General features: G+C 40.5%; 1 protein-coding gene and 1 long non-coding RNA gene across 5 annotated transcripts in view; one reads left to right on the top strand and one right to left on the bottom strand.

Moving 5' to 3' along the window:
• Positions 1-482: 482 nt before the first annotated feature.
• Positions 483-15237, bottom strand: LOC121688962. 2 transcript variants are annotated; one of them, XR_006024738.1, is made up of 3 exons: positions 15080-15237; positions 14751-14978; positions 483-761 (listed from the first exon to the last, which is right to left on the bottom strand). It is a non-coding gene; the product is annotated as an uncharacterized LOC121688962 (long non-coding RNA). The 2 variants fall into 2 exon arrangements; XR_006024739.1 differs by lacking the exon at positions 483-761 and adding an exon at positions 11722-11861.
• ctnnd2a (catenin (cadherin-associated protein), delta 2a) overlaps positions 12558-16288 on the top strand; it is a 295331-nt gene continuing 291600 nt past the window's right edge. Inside the window, exons 1-2 of one of the 3 annotated variants that reach the window (XM_042068872.1) lie at positions 12558-12770; positions 13001-13167. The gene's annotated coding sequence lies outside the window, so the exon portion shown is untranslated. Of the gene's footprint in view, positions 13168-16288 lie in introns of all 3 variants that reach the window. The other 2 variants (XM_042068871.1, XM_042068874.1) reach the window with 2 other exon arrangements.

Raw genomic sequence — 16288 nt, 5'->3', positions numbered from 1 at the left:
AAGCAGACAGCACTACCAGTTAGCAGTGGTCATCAATCTAGATACAGACATAAAAAAGATAACTACTCTGAGGAATGATTTAAGATAAAAAATAAAAAAAACAATTTAAGATAGATGTGAAATAAATGTCACTTTAAAATGTATTGAGATATTGTTCCTACACAGTACAAAGGTTATTTTAAAAGTTCTCCTTACACTGTGACCTAACTGCATATGACTCGAGCAAGTGTCAGCGACAAGATCAGATTGAGCACTTACTGAATGCAACCGAAGCAGCCCTGTCCAACATGAATCAGTGCCGTCGAACATGATGCAGCGCTGTCCAACATGATGCAGTGCTGTCCAACATGATGCAGTGCTGTCCAACATGAAGCAGCCCTGTCCAACATGATGCATTGCTGTCCAACATGATGCAGTGCCGTCCAACATGATGCAGTGCTGTACAACATGAAGCAGTGCCGTCCAACATGATTCAGCCCTGTCCAACATGATGCAATGCTGTCCAACATGAAGCAGTGCCGTCCAACATGATGCAGCCCCTGTCCAACATGATGCAGTGCTGTCCAACATGAAGCAGTGCCGTCCAACATGATGCAGCCCTGTCCAACATGATGCAGTGCTGTCCAACATGAAGCAGTGCCGTCCAACATGATGCAGCCCTGTCCAACATGATGCAGTGTTGTCCAACATGAAGCAATGCGGGGCGACATTTTCAGCAGATTGTTTTGCCAGACACCCTCTGTCTATTTTCTTTCTGCTGCCTGCAATAAAAATAAAATTCTGCTATTGAATGAGAAATATGATGGAATAGAACGGCATATTTAACGGATTCAGTGTGGATAGAGAGCATTCATTGCTACGCAACCATCAAACGCTCACATGCAGTTAGGACAAGCTGTTAGACTGTCCTCTTGGTCTTGATTTTGCTGCTCTAACCGATGGTTGAAATGGAAGGTTATGGATTGGTTTGAGTGTGTTGCCCACTAAATATGCTGCCACAAAAACATTTTAAGTGAAAGAAGCATTCAAGTCATGGGAAGGAATCAGTGATGTTTTGACCATCTTACATTTTCTTTTTTTATTTCTTTGCAGCCATCTGTTGGGGCAGCAGCACCAGAGCCAGTGGCACTAAGAAGTGGACCAGACTTATTAAGAAGGTTGACACTGTGACTGGGACAAGGAGAGGAGGATGGTTGCACATACATTTCAACATAATGACAATTCCTCACATCAACCTCCATAGCCTACTGGTCAGACAACAGACTGTGTTCAGTCGGAGGATCTTAGAGGAGGTCAGTCCTGCCTACAGCAGTCATCCTGTATATTAGAGCCAAGAGGGAGAGAGAAGGCCCCTCCTTTTAATGTTGTTATTGTGTTTATTTAATCTAGCCTAGTAGTTATACTGTATATAATAATAAGCAGCATAGTACTCTGTAATAATAACATATTATGTATTTTTTTTCCCTTGGAATTTACTTTTGCTGTTGGTTGGGGACTCCCTGGCACATGTTATTCATTATTATTACATGGCTCTTCACAAGGCAAGTAGAACGCTCCATTGACTTGAATGGGATTTCCCAAAGTTCTAGCGGTCATTATTTCCTAGGAAAGGACCTCTGAAAAAAAAAATGACCGCTGTCAATGGCAACAGAGTTTGTGCTTCTAATTCAGGTATTTCATATCACTACGCAAGGACTGGAACTTCGTTCAAAAGTGAAAGCAGACGGTTGATCAGCTGTGTTCTAAAGAATGTTTGATTCAAGTTCAGCGTGTGTTGCGAACTATTTGTTTCTTAGCAAATGCCACGATGAACGGTAACAAATGGGCTAGGCTATGTAGGCTAAAGTCATATCATGGGGAGTTTATTATTTCGTTTTGGCAAGTAGCCGTGTAATAAGCGGGATAATGTATAGAATGCCGGTCATTATGGGAAAATAAGTCCCTTCAGGGCGAAACAAGACCGGTTCGCCCTGTCGGGACTTATTTTCCCAATAATGACTGGCGTTCTATACATTATCCCTTACTTAACAATTGAGCTTGTTAAGATGATTAGGAATGTCAAAATCCAGAATAGCCTAAGTATGCCAGCATGCAATAGGTCTACACATTTCCACTATACCTACTACATTGTGTGTGTGTGTGTGTGTGTGTGTGTATGTGTGTGTGTGTGTGTTATATTTGTGTTTCTTTGTGACTTGTATTAATTGCTCTATTGCAACAGGACATTCCCCTTACTCACCTGTATTAATAACTGTTTTTATGCTGATGTACTCTTTCATAATGAAGGCTTTACCATGTTAAGTGTGTTTCTTTGCATTTTGTTGTTTTGTCCTCGCTTACATTTCATTACATGATGGACTGTGAAAATACATGGACTGTGATGCAATACACATAACTTTCTCACTGCCTGAAGTATAGACATTTACAACCCGAATTCCGAAAAAGTTGAGAGGCTTTGTATAAGGTGAATGAAAGAAGAATGCAAATCATGTCAACACTATATTTAATTGAGAATAGTTTAACTGTTGAAGGAAAGATGTTTGACTATTTTATGGAAAATATATAAGCACATTTTGAATTTGATGCCAGCAACGCATCCCAAAAAACTTGACAGGGCAAAAAAAAAAACACATAAAAAGTTAATGTATTGATAAAGATAACAAAACGAGGAACATTTTACTACTAATTAGGTAAACTGGAACCATGTATAGGGATAAAAAAAGAGCATCCCAGAGAGACTGAGTCTCTCAGACGTAAAGATGTGGAGGTATTCATCACTCTGTGTAAACCTGTGTGGGAAAATTATGAAACAATATAAGAGTGAAATTTGATTTGAGGATTTCATCATCTACATACATAATAACATTAAAATATTCAGAGAATCCAGAGAGACCTTTAAAACAAGGGACCGGGCTGCAAAAAAATATTGGATGGCCATTGGATGGCCTTTTGGACCTCAGATGGTACTGGAGACCTTGTTCTGTAAAGAGAATCATTGTATGGGCTCAGGAAAACTTCTGATGAGCATAGTTTAATGTTCCATTTACAAATGCGAGTGTAAACTTTACCATTCAAATAAGACATTTTATTTAGACATGATACAGAAATGCTGCCATCTTATCTGAGCCTGAGCTCAGTCATTTAATTGACTGATGCAAAGTGGAAAAGGGTCCTGTGGTTAGACCAGTCAGAATGTGCAATTCTTTTTGGAAATCATGGACTCCTCTGGGTTAGGAGGGGATGGACTATCCAACATATCCAACTTGTTATAATGCTCAGCTCAAAACCCAGCATCCATGACGGTGTGGAGGTGCATTAGTACCTATGGCATGGGCATTGTGCACATCTGGCAAGGCACAATCAATTCTGAATGATGTACACAGGTTTTGAGCAACATATACTGTCATCCAGACAATGTATTTTCAGGGAAGACCTTAAATATTTCAGAAAAACAATGCCACATTGAATTATGCCCATATTCAAACAGTATTTCTCCATAGAGGAAAAGTCCAGGTGGTAAAATGGCCTGTCTGCAGTCCAGACCTATATAATTGGGTGCATCATGGAATGAAAACATGATTAAGAATACCCCAGGCTGTTGAACAGCTGATATTGAGCAGGAACGGGACCACATTTCATTCTCAAAACTCTAGCAACTGGTCTGCTCAGTTCCTAAACGTTTACAGAATGTTGTTAAATGAAGAGGAGAAGCAACACAGTGATAAACATGCCCCTCTTCCAACTTTATTGAGACATATTGCTGGCATTAAATTCAAAATGAACATATTTGTTCTCTCCTTCAACAGTTGATATGTTGTCTTTGAACTATTCTCAATTAAATATAGGGTTGACATGATTTGTAAATCATAGCAGCATTTTGTTATTAACATTTTATAAAGTGTCTCAACTTTTTCAGAATTCGGGTTGTATTACATATCCATTAACATATAGATATTAAATAGCTTTTTTAAATTATACATTTTAAAAGTTAATAAAGGGGGAAATAACCTGATTTAAGCTGCATACCAAATGTGTGTCTCTTACTTGACACTTAGAAGTGTTTCTGCATATAGTATTATTGAAGGTGTGTTCCCTTCCAAAGGATCCAAATGATATTGTCATCCTGCAAATGTTGACTTGTCAGATTACTGTAGTATTCGCAATCTGGTGGTGAGCAGCCAGTCAGTAGAGTATGAAAACTGAAGGGGGAAAAGCCCATATCAGAATTGACATAGTTGAGATGACAACAGAATTAAGGAAGTAGTTAAGGAAGAAAAGTAAGCAAGAATAATACTGTTGTGATGGAAAAACTGTGATATAAAAAGGAATCATTATCTGCAGTAGATCTAGAGGTATGTGGGTTGCTTACAGATGACATGTGTAGACTGCAGCCTTCATTTTAGAACAGATTTCAGTCCATATCTTGATACAGTTTTTTTTTTGTTCATTAAGAAATCTCAGTTTGAAGGTGAGGCTTATGCTGCAAATCAAACAGTCAAATGGCATGAATGGCACTCAGTCAGGTGGAACCAGATGCACTGTCTAGTTTACATTAGACTGAAAGGAAACGCTAGGGCTCTGATGAGAATTGACACATCAAGATGTTAATCGGAGATAAAATTGCGTAACCAATGAAGTCTGTGCAATGCAGGAAATCCAATTTTTTATAAACTTGTGCAATCACTTAATGCATGACAAAACTTCACTGAGGCTGTGGATGAGTGACGTGGTTTCTATGGAAATCGTTTTCATAGGAAGGTCAATAAGGACATCCTTGAAATAAACTTATAAACTTGGCAGGTGACTAATAATCAGTCCACAATATAAAGGCTGCTGAACATTGAACTCGAATCATTTTGTTGTGTGAGCGTGGGCGTGTGTGTGTGTGTGAGTGTGACCGAGGCCAAGAGAGAGAGAATGTGTGTGTGTGTGTGTGTGAGCGAGAGAAAATGAATGAGTCTTTGTGTGTGTGTGTGTGTAGCAACAAAACAAACTGAAACTTCCCGAAACTTATTAAAGTGCTCTCTAGTACAGACTTACACTAACCTAGCAGCCAGAAAGCGAATATTTGGCAACAGCACATTAAGATTACTGTAAGACACACCACCTTCGCACAAAAAGGAGTCTGTTCTGTCATGTAACCAATGTTCCCTCTATTTGTTTTCAGCACTGAGCAAATATTTTGTTTTCTGAGTGCACATTTCAGCACTGTGAGCAACGAAGCTTAAAGAAGCCCTATGCAGGTTTGGTTATTCCTTTGCTGTTTGTGGGTTTCGCCTGATTTGGGCTCGCATTTTTTTACGACATAGCTCCCCCTGCAGCTTCGGTAGCAAGTGACTGCTACGCTAAACCCCCACTAGCTAGCGAGCTAGCCATCAAGAAACCAAGCTAAACACATACAGGCCTCACAATAAAACGGTCGAGCAAATACATAGTTCAAGAGACTATCAAACCACATTACAAAAACGAAGTTCACTCAAGGGTAGGCTACTTACAATTTCAACAGCAACAAAGCCAAGTCTGAGTTTGTTTTGCAGTCTTCTTAGAAACTACAATCTGACTACATTTTCGAGACACGATTGGATACTTCCGCTGAGTCACATCTGGATGTGTTCGGACCGCAACTAGAAAGTTGCAAATTCGTTTTTTCCGCTGAGAAGCACTAGGGGGAGACGAAGCACCCAAACGACCCAAAAAATGTTGTAGAACCATCAGAACGACTCTTAACCTGCATAATTAAGGTAATTTTTTCTCAAATTGATGCATAGGGCTTCTTTAAAGGATCTTTGGTTGAACTTCAATAAGGTTTAGAGAGGTAATGACTGGTTCACTGGTTATGACTGATAATGATATATATATATATATATATATATATATATATATATATATATAACATTTAAGTGGAACTTCAGTGAAAGAAAAATGCTAATGCAGTGCTTATTAAATTGACTATTAAATGTACTATTTAATTGACATGGTGTAATTTTTCCTAAAGGTAGCCTAAACAATATTATAACTGGAGTGGTTTGCAACAAACTAGGCTACAAAACATGTCATTTGAATTTCATTGAGGGAGATAGCCAGATAGGCCTATGTGGCTCATCTTGTCAGGTGTGGTACCTGACGCTTCAGTAAAACAGACACTCCTTTAAAGGAATTATCCGGAGTAAAATGCACTTTAGCTCAATTTACGGACATCAAAATCATGTCATTCGGATGTGTTTTGAGAAAGTTCGATTTTACCGTTTTTAGTCAAAACTTGTTAGGCCTGGAAGTGACCAGGGCATGTCATTTTGCCGCTACAAAACGCTATTTTTATACCTCTTCTACAGTTCCAAACAATATTACACTTACATGGTAGTGAGTAGAGGGTCCCTAAAGCCAAACCGAATTATCCCAAGGTCTTTATGTGGTCGGATAGAGAGTCCAGAATGAATTTCATCAAGCCAGTACCTTTCCGGAAATGTTGCTGCTGCAGCTGGCATCTTTAGGGGAAAGTCCGTAGGAGTCGGATAATTCCTTTAAAGGAGTGTCTGCTTTACTGAAGCGTCAGGTACCACACCTGACAAGATGAGCCGCAACCAGGCACCGTTTTCGTGTTAATTAATCATCTTCGTAAGTCGGTATATGGTTAAAAGACTCATTACGGGGCGAATGAAGGCTCTCTCACCTGCCCCTACTGCCTGTAGGAAGAATATCCCACTTGCAAGTTCAGTGTATCCTACCCGCCGACCGAAGCAGGATCAGTTTACAGCACAGAGGCAGGCTAACGAAACGCTAGAGATTGTTGCAAACGTGTGTATAATGGCAGAGCCGGCGAATAAGCAGCGAAAACCCTTGACAGAAGACGCAAAGAAAAGGAAAAGAGCTTCAGACCGAGCGAGGGGGAGTTTCGTAGAGAAAAAGCATCAGGCTTGCCTGGTGTCCCTTTAAGTCTGCCCAACATTAAAGGTCGTATCAGCGATTTCAAGCACAAAAAAGTCCCAAACATAAATTATCAAATTCATCTAATCTTTCCTAACGATCCGCTAGTTGTCTGCCATAAGCAGGCCGTCAAAAAAACGCGTCTCTGTAGTCAGCTCCGAGATCTGTACACAAAAACAATTGCTACCAACAAGTGTTGGCAACCACTCAAAGGCAAAATAAAGTGTTCCAACCAATAACCGACGAGATGCGCGTTTAGGAGAGTTTCAATTGCACAGGAAGGAGGGGAAGGGAGTAGCGAGCTATAGCTGTCTGTTTTGTTTGAACATCAACAGATGTGACGTTCAGCCATAATCGCTGATACAGCCTTTAAGCCCCATCTGAAGTAAACATGCATTTTGCATGGTCTGCGTAGAACTTGGTAATGGCATCAAGGATGTTTTATGCAGGGCATCCTGAAAGCTGAATGATTCCAGAAAAAGTCTTGTAACTGAAATCAGTTTGCTTCCGAAATGTAGGCCTAATGTAAAGCACAAGCATCGTGCCATATCGTGTATCCTGAACTGATAACATGGACATGTTGGTATTAATTGCTACCATCACATTGTCGATTAATAATTTTATTTGTTCAGGGTCGGATCGTGCTCTCTGAATTCGTCTCTCTCGGGATTTATTAGTTTCAGGGAGAATTTGATCGATAGAGTTCCCATGTCTAAGTCTTAATGTTTTCAATGCGTCTACATGGACTTTCTGTGTGTCAGATAACGCTTTAGGTAAGCAAGCTTCCACTCAGACCAAGTTTTCCCACGAGCAAACTCTCCTTTCGCTTTTGCCTCCGAGCAGAATTTGCAGATCACGCCACTCACAATATGTCTGAAAGTTTTTTCCTACCTGGACCATCTTTTGTGTCAGATTGGAGTATTTCATCTAGCCACTCATGGTGTTTAAACGTTAGGCAGACCTTTTCTGGGGCATCTGCTCCTTTCTTTTCGCCATGGTAGCCTACTACATAACTGGAGCAGGGCCCGCCTAGAGTAGCCTAAAGGATACTTTGTAACATTCTAACTTGGGCTACATCCGGCTTGGTTGTCAGACATGTCAGTATTTTAAATGTTTATTACCTAGCCTACATCACCGTTGATGCTCAGATTTTTAACCCCTGAAAAAAAATCTTTGTGTGGTCTGAAAAATGTGTGTGGTCTGAAAAATCTATTGCGCGGCCACTTCGACTGGTCTGCGCGGCCGCGCGGCGCAGCTTAGAGGGAACATTTCATTTGTGTCTGCTCCTCTAACAGTATAAATGTTGAAATGTCGCAACAACTGAAATATTACTGGAAACATAGTCTGCCTCCATATAGTTTATCATATCAGACATAACCTATGTCGTTCAGATATACGGCCCCACCGTTTAACATCCGCAGAACCTCTGGTCTTACACGTATGTCTGAAAGCGCTTTGTTACAAAAGTCTACTGGTAATGGTATTTGTGGGAAATGTTGTCCCTCCGCAATAGTTGCCTTGTATGCAGTAGTTGTAGGTTGCAATTGATTATGCAATTTATTGCAGTTTATTATCTCTGCCTTCCAGCAATTCATTAATTAAAGTTAAAAAAGAAAAGCTCCCATAATCTTTAGTTGTCACTATTGTTTTAGTTCTGTATGTTTTGGTTAGTTATTTTTCTTACTGCTGACCTTCAATGTATGTAACGCAAATTAGCGTATTTTTACAGACTCACAGCTGTGACAACCTTTACCAGAATAATTTGTGTGTGTGTGTGTGTGTGTGTGGCTTATTGCAGCTTTAGTTGGTTATTTTTCTTAAAAATTTCCGTAAAAATGTACTGTGATACCTCCTGAAAATGAAAGCAGTGTGAGTATGTGAAACCCAGTCGGGTGTGGAGTGGAGTCTCTGCCCTGTTGAGACAACATGCCGGTCATTTAATATTGTGCTTGTAAGTGATCTGTGTGGGGAAAAATAAGAACAGGAGGATATAGGGGTGGAAAGAGCAGTGCTTTCTTTGGTTTTGGTAAACACACACACACACACACACTTTAAGAAAGTTTCTTGAATTTCCCCTGGGGATCAATAAAGTATCTATCTATCTATCTATCTATCTATCTATCTATCTATCTATCTATCTATCTATCTATCTAAAGCTTCATTTTTTTTCCAGAATTTAAATGGAATTTAGAATGTAGAACAAAACTTTGTATCAAATAGTGAGGATTTGTGTATATGCCTCAACTGTGTTTGTGTGTGTGTGTATGTGTGTGTGTGTTTGTTTGTGGGAGTGTGTGTGTGTGGGGGGGGGGAGGGGTTGGGCTGGGGGTGGTCTAGGTGCCCACGAGGATCTCAGAGGGTATACAGGTTACAACATTAGTGCCAAACCCCTATTTAAGCGGGGACATTTCTGGTAAATTAGAGACTTCCCATATCCTGTTTTTGTACAGAATATCTTTGAAACGTGAAAGACTTTGAGAGACTTTGGAAGTAAATCCTTCACCATGAGTGTAGGCCTACGACTGCCTCTGCTCTGACTCATGAATACAATTCTTTTATCTGTGATGCAAGGCAGACTATGTAGGTGTTGATCTGCCAAGGACAGCAGCAGCTCCTGTGCTGTGAGACCCTGCATGGCCAGTTCTCTGGGGGCACGAGACATTAGCTCAATCTATTAACCACTTTTTAAAAAAAATATATTATTCTTCTGTGTAGTAATACCCTTATGCCTGAATGATTATCAAAATGATCAATCCCTATATCACTAGTGCTGAAGATTTTTGAAGGGCGTGTTAGGAGCACCATGTCCTGCTGCATCCGACTCTTCTATTCCAGTTTACTGACCAACCTAATAGGTCCCCTGAGGATGCCACGTCTCACGTCCTGGAGACCACTCCAACACAAAGTGGACATGGAAACTGTGTAATGCTGCTGTTCATTTATTGTAGACCATCTTTCAACACCATAGTCCCTCACATTCCTGTGATAGTTTTGGGTCGTTAAGAGGGGTCTAAAGACATTCCTGTTCAACATGCACTTAGTTCTTTAAGCGCTTCTTATGCGTTATGGTTTGTACAATATTGTTTTATTTATATTAGGCTGTTGATTAATTTGACATTGTTTATTATTGATATTCTCCTTAATGTAGTCTTACCATGTTATTGTTTTTATATTATTGATTGAATGGACATTATTGTTTATTATTGCTTTTTTCCCTCATTTTCATTGCTTATTTTATTAGGCTATTGATTGAATTGACATTGTTGTTTAGTATTGCTATTCTCCTTATTATAGTTTGACCAACATTCTAATCTGTAATAACATAACATTCTGGCCTCTAAGTTCAAAGACCTTGGCTTGAATACCCCCCTTTCCATTCTAGACTTTCATAATAGCAGTGAGCACTCCATCACCTCCAGGCCCACAGGGTTGTTTTCTACTCTACTCTCTCTTATTAAGGTCACCCCCCATCCCAGTGATTGTCTGTTCAGTATGATGACTGAGAAACTGAAACGCTTCCTCCCTCAGGCCATCAGACTCCTCAGTATGGACATGCCTGCCAGACTGCCGGCCTACAAACTCAGGGTGATGTGGTTACTTTTGTCTCTTTTTTCACTCATTAATAATTACACTTTCTAGGTTTTAAAATTATTATAGCTATATTAATATGGGTAGTATTTATGCTAGTAGTAATAATGTTTATATTTATGGAATTATCTGAATTTCAGTACATATTATTATTATTATTATTATTATTATTATTATTATTGAATTATTGTTTTTTTATCTCTTGTTTATTTGAGTCTTATTGCATCCATTTTGCAGTCTTTTGTTTTTGTTCTAGTTGTATGCTGTTACAACTGTAAGCAAATACTGATGAAAAAATACATCTCTTAAATTCAAATAAAGCTTCACACATTAATCTTATTCATCTGTTTGTCTGTCTGTATTGTGGAGAGGAGACTAAACTTCTTGCTTAGGGAATTATTTGAGCTGCACTTGCACCCTCCACCAGAGCCGAAGATAGTGACATCTACTGCCCAGCTCAAACATCCACAAGCTCGCTCTGCCCTCTAGTGGTCAATAGACAACACATTGTGTGATGTAATGATGTCACTCTTGCTTGACATTTACATGTATTCATTTAGCAAACACATTTAATGAGATATGAGACGAAGAATAACATCCAAGCTGCATTACAAAGGAGGTCTTAGGTAACAATAAATACTACATAATACATACTATTATCAGAAGATGAGAACGCAGGGGATTAGGATGAAAGTGTAGTCAAATGGGAGTGGTAGAAGGAGAGGGGGGAGGAAAGAAGTAGGGAGGGTGTATGGAAGTGCATGGGAAGTTTATGTTAGATGTGTTAGGAGAGGAGGTACTCTTGGAAGAGTTGGGTCAAGCACTTTTTGAAGATAAAATGGGACACCCCTTTCACTCTCACTCTTTCTCTCTCTCTCTCTCTCTCTCTATATATATAAATATATATATATATATATCACACTCTTTCTCTGTTGTCTCTCCCTGTCTTTTTGTCTGTATACTGTATAGTCAAATATGACATCAACATTTTTAGTTTTTACCTTGCACACCTGTTAATATCTTGCATTCTTCAACTGATATCCAGCTGCCCCCTGTACAATATGACAGATTTATCATAAATAATACATAATACATAAATAATGTGGCATAGAGCTCAAAGTCCTTGTTGGTGTACTTTGGCCTTGGGAGAAGACGGGTGTGTTTGCCTTTTCACCCATGACCGGTTGCTGTGCTTTACTCTCTGTGTGTGCCTAGCTTTGTTGTGTCCGATGGCTGATGGAGTGGCTCTGAGCTCCATAGAGTCTACAGTCAAGCAAAGTCATTGGAACAGGCTGTGGCCTGTAGTCCACAGTCATCAAGCAGAGGATATGCCACTGAATGATTAGATTCTAGTAGGATAAAAAAAAAAAAAACATATTTTGTTACACAGTTTCACGATAACAGTTGCATAATTTCTGGACAGGTTCTTTTCTAGAGCTGCTAGAGCAGTGAGTCATTTCAGAGAACAGACCAATGGGAAGCGGGTCATTCGAAACGGAAGACGGAACAGGGGAGGCTGACAGTGACTAGTCCAATGGGACTCTGATGAGAGCACAGTGCCTTCTGTCCTATAAAAGAACATGTTGAAGACTGCTTTTGTAGAATGAATGTAGGTCACGCTTTGTTGCACTGACTGATTAATTTAAGCTTCTGTCCTTCCAGCAGTGTCATCAGAAGACTTGTGTCCTTTACAAGTAAATGTTCTGCACCCTGCAGAATAAATTTTAAATGCTGTATGCTTATGAGTGGTCACAATTTGCAGACCTGTGGTCAGTGCTTCGCAAGTAGACATGCAGTATGTACAGGATCTAATCGTGTGGGAGCTTTGGCTTTGTCTCATAAACTAAACAGTAAGAGGCTTCAACAGAACAAACTAGATGAGATTGACATGGCACTGACATGCGCATTGCTGAAGAAAGCTCTTAAAACTTTACTGCATAATTCAAACTGTAGGCTACTATATAGGCTATAGGAGGGGGGTTTGGAAGTAGTGTGAGGTGCACACAGGTAGATACAAAGACACAGACTGACTAGTTTACTGATTGATTGATTGATTGATTGATTTCATAGGCCCTACCATATTAAGGTGTAAAAATTGACTCTCCTTCTCTGTACTTGGTTAGGTAGAGGTAAGCCTGTGTGTATAGTTCAGTGTGAGAAATATCTGGTAAAATGTGATATTCTTGAGAAGTGCATGGCCTTGTGTTTAAACAAAGGTCCGTCGTCTTAATTCTAGGAGGGCTACGTCACACATTTAGGTAATTGTGTGGCTCCGGCACTCTGCATCACCTTTTATTAGCAGCAGATGTCGCTCTGTACCCTAGGTTGAGCGCGCGGCGAACTGGCTGAACAACCGAGGTGATGCGAGCGCGTGTCTAGCGGGTGATGCTGGGATGGTACATGCCACGGTATAGCCTCGCGCTTTCTCGCCTGCTCAGTGCACACCGCAGTGATACTGTCTTGTGTTGTGCCTCCCGCTCGATTTCAGCCATCCAGCGGATGCCTCATCTCTCCTCCAGCACACACTGCAAATGGTTCACATCCGTCTGTTGCCGCTCTTGGGAATGAGAAGACTATTTTTTTCTCACTAAATCACGGATTGAAGGCAGGGTGTCCAGGAGAAGAACATCGTTCGCCAGGACGTTATTGTAATTGGTAAGTTCGATGTTATCCCAACTGGCAGGTTTGTTGCCCATCTATTCCTGCATGATTTTAGCCTGTGAGGTGTGCCACTGTAACAAAATGTGGTTTCCTACGGAGTTCAGCAGGTTGGCTTGCAGCATCACTGGCGTCTGTTGTTTACTGCGCTATGAGATTACTTTTTAAACGTTAATACTGCATTTCTGATTTGCTTGTCTTGAAAACCAATTTGTTGTCAGTGCGGGAGACGGTGGTCCAACATGGTGATTGTCCGTTCTTGCTGTAAGTCAGTTTACAACTGTTTGCTGAACCAAATTCGAAGTGGGGGGTGGATAAATACATATTTTACGTAAACAATGTTCCAGAGAGGAGATTTGGGAAGCTAATATGTGTATCTATACTTATTCAACCTGCACGTAATTCCAGGTAAAAATCAGGTTTACGACAGCAGATGAGGGATAACCATTTCCTTGCGTTCTTGCATCTAACTAGAAATACTTCTGGCCAGCCTGGCACACTCGGTCATTGTTGTCGGGCGACATAGTGATGAATAAAGACTCGCATTTAATCCCCACAGCATGTGACAACAATGTTGCACAGCCATCAAAGGATCAGATAAGAGTTTAATTGTTGAGCCAGACGAACTCTGGGTATGTGCTGTGAAGTGTGTTTTGGATCAAGTTATATTACCTTCCATGCAATGCATTTGGGGGGCAAACGTGGAAATGCTCTTGTCTGCAACACAATTAGAATTGCAATCCATTCCCCGAGCCATGTATTTTACACAGTGACGTTATTTCCTAATTTTCACCAGGCGCGCCTGCTTGTGTTGGTCACGAATGTACACTAATTTTCAATGGAGATGTTCAAGGTAGCTTTACAAACACTGTTGAATTGTCACCGATCACCTATACTGTGTCACCAAGAGGAGCCGGTGGCTAAATCGCCACTTTGATGAGGATATTTCTCATGATGACAAAGGGAGGGTTGTGAGAGTATGACTGGTTTTAGGTGGGGTCTGAGCTGCTAATGAGTGTGACGACAGCATGGGGGGTAGTTGAAGCTTATAGACTACTGTCCAAAGGTGTCAAGTCAACCATAGCAGGGAAGAACAAAGGTCGTGATTTTGTATGAGTATACAAATTAATTGATTCCCATATGTCCTCAGTGCAAATCATCAAGTAGATAAATGACTAACTGATGTCTCTGGTCACAACTGAGCGACCCCATCAGCAACATACCATTTACATTTATTCTATAGTGCAGATATATGTACATGTAGTTGTCAGGCTTACTGCACAGTTAGACATATTATATTAGGTGTGATCCTTTGATATCAGACCCAGTGACATCTGTGTTTGTAGAACCCTGCTCTTTCAGCTGGGTAGAGTATGTTCAAGGGTCAACTTCACAGAGAGAGTTCACATGTAATCTGTTCATTTACAGAAACTGTGTGCATTCCATCAGATGGCTGTAATACTTGTCTGGGTTTCATATGCTAGTGCTTTGACAGAGTGTCTTAGCCACACTTTGGGTGGTTGCCAGCAGGGCATTTGGATGGCAACATGCCAGCAATGCACAGCTTTCGATCGACTTACTCATCATTGCTGTCGTGTCTTTACACACGTTTTGGGAGGCTGTCTCGTCTCGCTCAGCCATGTGTTGGGATTCGAGACGGACGACGCATGTCTCTGTGTGTGGAGCTCGGTCTGTCCCAATGCGAGATTAACAGATGGATATCACGCCTGTCCTTCAGGCAGACCCTGACAGAGCATAATCAACTCATGGTCAGGTGTTCAGCCACCCAGGCAGCTGTTCCAACACCACTGAAAAAAAATGTATCCAAACGCACATTTTGAGCAATGAAGTAATTATCATCCATTATTAGAATGGTACATTTCAGCTGAAACCCAAAGCATTAGCATACCAAAAGGTCCAGAGATGAGAAGAGTGCATGCGTTGTCACTGATCCGTTGGTGCTTGTCGCCAGTCCTGCATAGCAGATTTAATAATTAGTTTGGCTATCAAGGTCTCAAAGAATGCAGGCCTGTTAAGAGCCAATGATCATAATTTCCAGTGCATGAATTATTTATGGTGCGCAGCTTTAGGTGGGGCCTGTGTCATTAACCAGTGGGTGTAGCCCTACATTTGCCTAGTTCTCTACCAAGCTGCAGCTGTAGGAGAAAGATAACTGTCTTCCCTATCTCTGATGCACGGCATGCTCGCATATAGTCTGTGACTGGAGTGCTACCTTTTAAACTTTAGTCGCTATATTCATAAATAGGCCACTTTTGAGAAAATGACGGCTGATTGTAAGATTATCCTCATTTTAACCCAGTTTCAAAAAAGGTTTTGTTAGATTTAATGCCAGTTTAATTGGCAGAGTTAACAGCTTTCAGTATGAAAGCACATATTACCGGATTTGTGCATTGCCTTAATATTTCATGTACACATATTTGATGGTGTCTGCTTCTGCTTTTTTGATTAGGCCTCGCTGTTATCTGTAATTTGGGCACAGACAGTGCTGTTGAGGATCTTGAACAGAGCGGGAGACACACTATCTCCTGATTTATTTAGAACTGAGCAGGCTTACTTACAAACAACTATTTAGCTCAAGAACATAATTGCAAGTTGAAGGCTTCAAGGAGGGAGGCAGTGTTTGCAGTTAGTCACAGGTTCCACCAAATTACAGAAAAAAGAATGTCAACAACTCAATATCTGTTTCTACATAGGAAAATACAGAATATATCTTGAGGGCATTCATGTCACTAGTGAATGGAGGCATAGCTGAGGAAAACAAAAATGAACACACACAAATGTTTTTGCAATTGGTGCCAAAATCAATATGCAGAAGAGACAGAGCCATGAACTAGCTGGAGCAATTCACTCATCAGGGTTTTCCCTATAGTATCTAATGGAGGTCTAATAGATCATAGCTAATGGAGCTAGCAGTTTAGGCTGAGACTGTTGGGATCATATCTCATCCTTCTGTGTAGGCCAAACATGATATATCTCATACACCGCCCCAATATTTACATTTGGATTTCCTTTTTGAAACGTTTGATGCATGATCTCAGTGTGCAGTATATGGCTTATAACACCTAAATTGTGTTATAAACCAACTTGACACACGTGG

Source organism: Alosa sapidissima, chromosome 17 (assembly GCF_018492685.1).
Source record: "Alosa sapidissima isolate fAloSap1 chromosome 17, fAloSap1.pri, whole genome shotgun sequence".
NCBI classification, from domain to species: Eukaryota; Metazoa; Chordata; class Actinopteri; order Clupeiformes; family Clupeidae; genus Alosa; species Alosa sapidissima.
The sequence above is the reverse complement of the archived record's forward strand: the minus strand, read 5'-3'. Positions and strand labels throughout refer to the sequence as shown.